The sequence below is a fragment of the Mchenga conophoros genome, linkage group LG3 (genome assembly GCF_057382185.1).
Source record: "Mchenga conophoros isolate Kocher_MC1m ecotype Shallow Benthic linkage group LG3, M_conophoros_male_GT1.1, whole genome shotgun sequence".
NCBI classification, from domain to species: Eukaryota; Metazoa; Chordata; class Actinopteri; order Cichliformes; family Cichlidae; genus Mchenga; species Mchenga conophoros.
In genome coordinates, this window is record NC_140528.1 from 54,308,696 (window position 1) to 54,317,456 (window position 8,761).

The window sequence follows — 8,761 nt, forward strand, 5'->3', positions numbered from 1 at the left end:
AAACGTTAAACTGCTGAGAGAACAAAAACAGATTTGAAGGAAAGAAACATTTAGAGAAAACTGAATTATTAAGAGAAAGGTTTATGAAAAAGGACAAGAGAAAAGCACGAGACAAGGATGGAATCAAGGAAGAGGAGAAAAGGAGAAAAATGAGACGCATCAAACAAGTGAACCGGGAAGGAAAGGGAAAAAGAAAGAATCACAGGGGAATGTAGAAGAGTTCAGGAAAAATAATTAATTATTTGGAGGAAGACGGACGAGAAAACAAGAAAGCACAAAGCAATGAGAGAGAGAAAACAAAAGAAAAGAGAGAAAAGAAAGAATCGAGAAGGATGAGGTAAGATGGGAAAGAGGCTGGAAGGATGGGAGTAAAACAACATGAATGAATCAGGAATGCTTGAAAAAGCAAAGAAAAATGAAAGTAGAAGAAGAGGAAATGTGAAAGAAAACTGCACTGCATCATATCTGAGAGAAGTAGCAAAAAAAAGGAAGAAGAAAGAAAGAAAGAACGAAAAGCAGCGATGCAGGTTTGTTTTTCCCAGCAGATAGAATCTCTGCCTTCAGCTTTCTCTCCGTTTTCCCACATCAGATCCGTCCTGCTGCACATTACAATCAGACCTCCATTATCTCCCATTAACCCGCCAGGAAACTCACTTCATTCTTTTTCTGTTCCTTTTTTTTTTTTTTTTTTACCTTTTCCAGGCCTTAAATGTTGAGTCTGACCGCTGATAAATTCATGTGACACAATCACTGATACATCTGAGAGTCAGCTCGGCCTAACGACTCTTTCACTCATTTAACAGGAAACAGCGCATCCATCACTGCCACAGAAGAGATCCAATCACAATATAGGGAGTTTTTGGAGAGATTTAACATAAAGTTTCCTCAACTAAGGGTTATTTTCATTGTCAGATAATCGGTGGGATTTTTTTCTGCTTATTATTTAATCTTTTGGTCTAAAATGTCACAAAATTGTCAGAAGTGCCCGTTTAGTTTCCCACGTTTTTAAAGCTGTTTGATTTGCCCAACCGAGAAGCCAAAAAGCAGTTTAAAATGCTGAAAACCCATTAATGTAAGTGACATTTCAGTTCTTTATATGTGGAAAGTTTTTAAAAATAGTTGTATGAAATGGTGTTGCTTCTAAAATAATGTCCCTCTGTCCAATTATTCCCAAAGTTTGGCTTCCTTCCTCAGTTTTACATTAAAAAATAAATCAGTGACACATAAACGGGGTCAAATACACAAGTTTGGAGATATATAATTTTTTTAAAGTGTCCTGATATGATCAAAAAATGTCTGCAGTGATGGGAAACATGGAGAGGAAGCAGGAGATGAGCAGAAAGTGAAAGTGGAGTTTGTTTTGAGCACCTGGGCAAAACAGGCAGGTGGAGTTTACTGATCGCGGAGCCAGAAAGTCTGACTGTCGGTGACTTTAGGTGGCCATTGTCTCGCTCCCTTTCTCCATCTCATCCAGTTTTCTGACTTTCCGCACAGGCTTTAATGGCTTGCACCTGCCCTGCTCTGTTCTCAGCAGCTTTTTTCCAGCAGACACTTCATCAGACTTTTCAAAAATCAGCACATGTACGGTCAGATTGCCTGGTTTTTCCACATCCTGTCCCCTTTTTTTGGTCACGGTGCATCTCCTGTTTCATAATGACCGACTATTCAATGTCAGTTTTTTTCCCCCATAAGCAGATGTTAACTTCTGTATTTGAACATTTCTTCTCTTTCTTCTTCTGACTTTCATAGTTTGGCATATTTAAACGTTTGCTGCCTAACCAACTCTCTGCATCTAAAAATATGCATCCGGCATTTATAAATTGCCATGTATGTTATTTAAAGAACTATTAAAATAGTGTTTACCAAGGATCTATCAATTTCTTGATGGTTGTCTCATAATAGGTAATGGGCAGAGTTATTATGGGTAGTGCCTCCCATCTCCTTGTGGACTTGCATTACTGAACCAGTCTGCATGTCACTGACTCTGGCACACCCAAAGGCTCATGGTGAAGAGCCCCAGTTTAACATTATTTATTAGCATTTATTGGTGAAAAGTCAATCTGATAATAACAAAAAGACACAAAATTAATAGAAAAGATAACAAACAAACAAAAAAAATGGGGTACAATTTTTCCACTTGCATAAATAAACAATAAATGTTTGTTTCCCTGGCTTGTTGTTGCTGAATGTAGTCTAGGCTGGATAATCTGAAGGTGACCCAGGTCCAAATACACAATCTCTCCAGTGTGATTTTGGTCTACCCTTGGAGTCTCCTACCAGGTGGACCAGCTCTGAAACCCTCGTTACAGGCATCCTGATCAGAGTTCAGACTGATTCAACTTCAAGCTTTTGCTCCTAAACTATCTCTAAGAGGCCCAGGTGCTTGATGCTAAAGTTATGCTTTGGTGGAGGATCTATTTAGAGCCTAAGATGTGGTATAAACAAGTGGTCGAAACCATTACGGGATTTATATCTGTGTGGGTTGCATCAACAGCAAGATGTGGTTATAATTCTAGGAAGATACACATCAGGTTACGGTGTAGGGTTACCAAAAAGTTTGCAGTTAAGACATAGCTACGATGCAGATTTAACAGTCAAGCATGTTTGTTCCTCCTCCTCACTTCCTCATTAGCCTGTGTTTAACAATGTGGACCCAAGTACACTTCAGTTTCTCGAAGCGGTGACCCTCTATCCTCTAACTTTTGTTAGACAGGCTGGCGAGCTCTCGTGGCTGTATCCTGCAAATCCCAGCCCGGTGACAGCCACCCTTACACACACCCTTGGATGAGAGGGGGGGAAAAGGGTGGATCAACATAACATGGTGATTTCTAGTTGAGCTTAAATTAGCAGACATCTGTAGTTAGAGAAGCATTAGAGTACTGCTCTTGGGCTTAGCAGTCACATTAGACATATGCCATACTTGTAGTCCACACAAACTTGGCAAGTGGGTCAAGATCCATCCATCCATCCATCCATTTTCTTGAATCAAAATCTAGTCTGTAAGGGCAGAGACCTTTGAGGACTCTAGAGTTCTAACACGTAAATCAAGAGCTGCCATACACAACAGCAATCCGGTACAGGGTAAAGCACCACTCCACACTCGTCAGCAACACCCAGAGATACATGAATTCCTCAGTGTGGGTTAGCGTGTGAGTCCCAGTGGATTGATTTACAGAACCTGAGGCTGCCTTGAATAGAGAACTTCGCTGACAGGTGGTGCAATCCAGAACAGAAACACAGTCCATGTGGGACTACTTCCTCAGGGATGAGCAGAGGGCTGGGTATGAGGCAGACATGGACGAATAATGGAAAAATTTAGTAATGTAAAAACATGGATATAACCATTTGTTGATGTTGTTGTTGTTTTTTTGGAGACAAAACTGCCATATTTAGAGAAGAGGCTGAAGTTACCAACTAATATATTTAACCGACTGGATCCATAACCTGTACAGATGTAAGTACCTGTTAATTAATACTAGACTAATAAAGTATTAGACTTTTACTCACCAAAACTCGTATATACACCTATTGGATGCCCTGCACCACAGAGCATGCCATAACATCAGGCAGTCCATTAACATGCCCTAAAAATGCTCCACCAGCACAAACATAGTGGAGTTCAGTGACTCCAGTTGGCAGGATTGACCCCTTGCAGACACACTTTGGCTAGAGCTTCCTGTGTCAGGACCAGTGTTGGTCAAGTTACTTGAAAAAAGTAATCAGTAACTAATTACTGATTACTTCCCCAAAAAAGTAATCACGTTACTTTACTGATTACTTTTTTCAAAAGTAATTAATTACTTAGTTACTTAGTTACTTTTTAAAAACACGATTTACAACCTGAAGAGGTGATAAAGCGATAGATCTTTCAGCCCAATTCTACTTTTCCTACATAATCCATCATACAAAATGTAATCAAATGGAAAAGTCTCTTTTTAAAACTTGTTTTATCAGTTTTAATCTTTTAACTTTATGCATCAAGCAAAAGTTTTATTATATGCACCATTCTCTTACTGGAAGAAATTATCATTTAAAGCTATTTTCTACACATTCCAGCACATAAAATAAAATATTTTTTTGTGTTTACACTCACTCTTTCAAGTAGATGCAAGTAAAACACAGCAGAAAATAAATAAAATCAAAGACTCAGAGGTCCTGTTGCTCTATTTTCACCTGTAAAGCAGGAGTAGGGTAGGCGGAGGTTTACCCTGGTGCAGGTGTGCCGCGGTCAGTTGAAGAATCTGCGAGTTTCTCTGTGAATTTCCCATTACGTCGTTGCGCACTCGGTGCTTGCTTGGAAGTTTAGGGGTTTTTTTCGCTGTAAAAAGAAGTTTTCTTCCCACGCACAACGGACACTAATGTTTTTGTCACTTTTTATGGAATCAAACTCAAAGTAAGGTCAGTACTTCCACGCTTTAAACGCTGCACGCTCATACTCTCTCCCAGCACTCGATATATTGTCCGTTGTTGATCTGCACACAGCTGTTGTCACTAACAGCGCACTCGCTTATATCACTGTCATGAGACATTCTCGCAAAAAAAATCACGGTTTTAGTAACGCAGTAACGCAGCGTTCCTACGGGAAAGTAACGGTAATCTAATTACCGTTTTTGCAATAGTAATCCCTTACTTTACTCGTTACTCGAAAAAAGTAATTCGATTACAGTAACGCTTTACAAGTAACACGTTACTGCCTATCTCTGGTCAGGACACTTAATAATCAATGTGGTCACACTCCTAACTCCAGTATGCAAATATATTAATCCACCTCAGAGTTATGTAAAGGGAAACTGGCCACAAAGGTTTGTGTATGTTGTAAATTTGCTTCATAATGCTGTAAAGTTGGACCTTTTTACATCAACTGTGGGGACTGATGTAGATCAGCCTCAAGTGGCCACTGGGGGAACTGCAATATTCAGCTATGGAGTTTGGAGTTTATTCTTTTCTATTAGTCTTGTTGCCATGTCATATATTTTTTCATCCTTTAAACTGTACAGTGGTAAAAATTTGGTATAACTTTATTGTGTTTCATAAAACAGGTTTGGATTTCCACCTACAAAGATTTCATACTATAACTTCCCAGCAGTGACTGCTTTCTTCTTTGACCTCAAGACACAAAAGATTATACACCTAAACAAACAAAACACAATGTACATCCTCAACGACTCAGTTATGACTGACAGACTTTTTATTGTCATTCAATATACAGCCAGCACTGGCTCAACACGGGAGAAAATTTTTTACTTAAATATAAAACTGTTTTAAATAGATTAAAATATGTACAGCAGCAAAAAGTCTATAAAGTCCAATGATATGATAAAAATGTAAAACTCATATTTGGATTTTTTTGTAGCGGCAATAAAACTTAATTGCATTTAGCTCTGAATGTGCCTTAACTACACTTTAACTTTGTCGCAGAAAGTTCAATGTCCCTATCTGGGCATAGCGTTTTCAGCGGGAGATTCAACTTTCTGGGATTTCCTTAACTAAATGACTTCCTGTGTCAGTTATTAAACTGCAGGTAAATTATGATCCTGTGACATGTTGCTGCTGCAGTAGTAAAGAGTATGTGTCTGTGCGTCTGTCTCAGGAGAGAGGCAGCAGCATAAAGACGCCAGATGCTACTGTGTCAGACAGGTTAGGTGGTGTGTGTGTGTGTGTGTGTGTGTGTGTGTGTGTGTGTGTGTGTGTGTGTGTGTGTGTGTGTGGCAGATGGTGAGTGGAGATGGAGAGAGGCAGGTTCATATTGCAGTATCAGAATAACTCCTCATGTTTACTGTACATTTTCTGCATCCCTGTGGACAAACTGTCATTTTGGCCTCTCTTTACAGCTTCAACAGGCCGATCGAGGCCTCCGGCTCACTTTTAGCGATTAATTTGTGAAAGATAAAGTTGGAGTAAAAAGTAACACTCGTGTATTCTAATAAAGTTTGTACACTCGCCATGTTTGTCTTTGTATTACTCCTGTTGTGGGGATGAAAATGTGTTTGCTGTGAATGTGTTTTAGTGTGAAAACTTGTAAAGTAAGTCTTATGCCAGCAGTTATTGTGTGTGATCCTGTATTAGGGACTTTGTTTGCATAGACATATTGTGGGGACTAGCAAAGCAAGGTTGAAGTTTAAATTTACATAACTGTTATACCTTCCACACCTGCAACACTCCACTTGGGTCCAGCAAATGGAAATTTTTGAATCAGAGGGGCAAGGCTTTGTGTGAATGTCTGTGTACCTCCCATTTCTTTATGACAAACTGGGGGTGGTACAGCTCAGGCCCACACATTTTGGCATAGGGGCACCAACTATAAAAGTGTTCTCCAAGCAGACTACAAAATAGGCCTATCCAAGTAAAGGTTATGTGTGTGTTTGCCAGACAGCCCTAAATTTAAATTTCTAATTCTTCTGATATTTAAGGAAGGCAAGGACAATTTTGGCTGGTCCCCACTGTGGGACAGACTTTTAAAGGCATGTTTGGGTGTTCAGACTGGGTTTGAGGTACTTACCACAAACAAAAGCACAAAAATACGCTAGTCCATGTTAAGCAGACTGTCAAATTGTGGACACCTTGTCTTTGTGAACTAAAAATAATAATTTACTATGTAAATCACTAACTTTCAGTGACACATTTTAGTTTAAGTGATGGTATAAAGTGTGCCTCTGCTGCTGTATTTGTGAGAATTGGCTTCAGTTTTAGTCCATGGGTCTTTGGATATAACTTCAAAGAGCTGTTCTATACTAGTACTTGTACTATTCATATTGTGGGGAGATGGGACGAAGAATAAATCTGTATAAGTCATATTTCAGGAATCTGCTGGTTTGAGTTTTTGACCATAGTAGGACCTTTTAGCTGACTATTAGCTATTTTCCATCAACACACATAATCCTTGTGAACAATCTAGGACAAGTTATTCTAAAAGAAAATGCTGGCAACCACAGAACTGATGGGCCCACGATCCATGGATACAAGAGTGGTTTCCTCAAAAGAAATAAACAATAATTGGCAAAGGCGGCCTACAGATTGTGGGTAGTATGACATTCTTCCCATGGAAATTACCCAAATTTTTGCTACTGATGGTACAAATGTTGGGTTGTCAAAATGCACAAATCCAAAAAGTTCAGGTTAAGGTAAAGATGAAGTCAGCAAGTGTATTCACAAAGATGCAAGCACAAATATGTGTGTGTGTGTGTGTGTGTGTGTGTGTGTGTGTGTGTGTGTGTGTGTGTGTGTGTGTTACTGCACTGGACCTTTTTATCAGCTACTCTGGATTATCCTCAGGCCTTTATCTCCATCTAGTGGTCTGATTGTAGTACTGACAAATAAATGTGATCCACCAGGCTGCAGCACTATAAAATCACTGTGCTCTCTGTCCTTTGAATCACTGTTGTATTTTTATTCATTCAGCCTTTTTGGATCTTTGCAGATTTGCTTAGATAAACTTTTATTCTACAAACATAATCTTACATCACAAAGTAGATTTCTTACCAAGAACGCGATGGGTCTCAAAGGCTCCAGTTTTGCTTAAAAGTCCCTATATGATTTGAGCACTTATACATTTATTCTTAAATTTCTCACCTTAAGTGGAAATTCAGCTGTGTGGCCTCATCTTATGTTGTGTTGTGTAACTATGCCAAGGAAACCGGTCTATATATCAACCAGAAGTAGACAGAAATGATGATAACATGTTAGTTGGTCGACCCTGAAGAATGCTGAAGTACTTTGGTAGCCTGATAGGCAGTGACCATAAAGACATCAGAGGCAGAGTTAACAAAGCTTGAGGTGCTTTTATAGCCAGCTCAGTCACTTCAGGAAGTTGAAGCAACACAACTTTAAAACCAAGACCAGGCTCTATAATAGTGATGTTAACTCGGTGCTACCATGTGGCTCAGGATGTTGGAGGGTAGTGCAGAAGGACATGAAAAACACTGACACCTTCCAGCTGTCTTAGAAGGATCTGCAACACCTGCACAGCCTAAAAGGTCTGCAACAGTAGAGAAGACATCGGTGTAACTTTGTGCTGAAAATTGGGGGGGGGGGGGTCAAGATCTCTGTCTAAATAAATAAATAAATCTGGGTAAACTCAGATGATTAAACGTGAAACTATTTTGCTGGTAATAACGGATATGAGTAAAGAAAATCAACAGCCTATTTATGCAAGATTATTCATAATTTTATGGGGGTTTTATTGGTTGGGTCTGATTATTGGGGGGTTCATAACCTCCCCGGAAATTACGCCCCTGGAAGATGGGCTGAAAGATGAGGAGGCTAAAACAGCTCTGCCACATCTTTAAGACGCTCAAAAAAAAAAGAGTTACAAAAGCTGCCTCAACATCGACCCCTGCTGGACAGAAAAGGATGTGACGGCCTAAAACATCTGGTGATCACAGCGGAAGAAAATGATCACAGCAAACAGTACAACAGATAAAGACCTTTATGTTGCTTTAATTCTCTCTTCTTCTTCTTTTTTTACCTTTACATCACATGTAATTAAATATAACACATTTAGTTTTTTTAATCTGCTGTTGTCCTGAGTAATCACTATGTGGCTCTGTTTATATCTGTGCAAGATAAATGAAACAATCATAATTATCATATTCTATATTTTCAGATTTGCTACATTGTTTTCTTATAATTAATTTGTTAAAGTTGCTAACCTCTAAATAGCTTTTTAACATTATAATCTGCTCATTATTCTCTTGACTGAACCACTGATTTACTTTGTGAGGTGTAAAAAAAATAGTGAAAAAATGTCAGCTCAGTCAGTCAA